The sequence below is a fragment of the Pundamilia nyererei genome, unplaced genomic scaffold, assembly GCF_000239375.1.
Source record: "Pundamilia nyererei isolate P.nyererei 1_Seehausen unplaced genomic scaffold, PunNye1.0 scaffold00002, whole genome shotgun sequence".
Taxonomy (NCBI): Eukaryota; Metazoa; Chordata; class Actinopteri; order Cichliformes; family Cichlidae; genus Pundamilia; species Pundamilia nyererei.
Window position 1 is genome coordinate 1369802 of NW_005187403.1, and position 744 is coordinate 1370545.

Here is a 744-nt window from a genome sequence, read left to right on the forward strand (position 1 = left end):
AAAAAAAAAAAAAAAAGATACCTGATTCAAATTCAGCCGATTTCATTCTCAGAGACATGTTGAAGGTGTTTAAAGTGAGTGCAGAGGTATGCCTCTCAGCAGTAGCAGTATGTGGTGCACAGCAACATTGCATCCTCACGATTTTCCCAGTGTTTGATTTTCAGTTGCTTTGTGACATTGTCAGTGTCTTTCACTGACCTGTTGTACTGAAGACAGTACGGCACCCAAAGGTAAAGAGTGGCTCTTTTTCTCTTCGCTGGTCAGTAAAAATGGCTTTCCAATCTCAGACAAATGGTTCTTTGTCTGACACCGAGAGAGAAATGCAGCAAAGAATTTGAGACATGCAAAAGAGATGAAATGCAGATTTGTGTCACTTTGAAGATTTCTCACTGCTTTTGGATCTTTCGGTGTTTTGATGATGAGCATGGAGTGCTGTAAAGTTAATATGCGCTTTTAAAAGTTTGGACTTTTATTTTGGCTCTGTACTGGTGACTGGGTTTTCATCTGTCACACGGGGGCAGTAGAAGCACACTGCAGTTAACACAGTGAGCCTAAATCTTCACATAGTTTTTAGCCTTTTTCATAAATTTGCCTCAGTATCATGAAAGAGTCAGGAATGCATGCATTGTGCAGTTTTTTTTCTTTCCCATCTGTATTTGAAACAAACCCAGACTCATTCAGAAACAGAATGACACCTCAAAAAGGTAAAAGGTGCAGAGAGAGAGAGTGTTTGTGTGTGTTTGA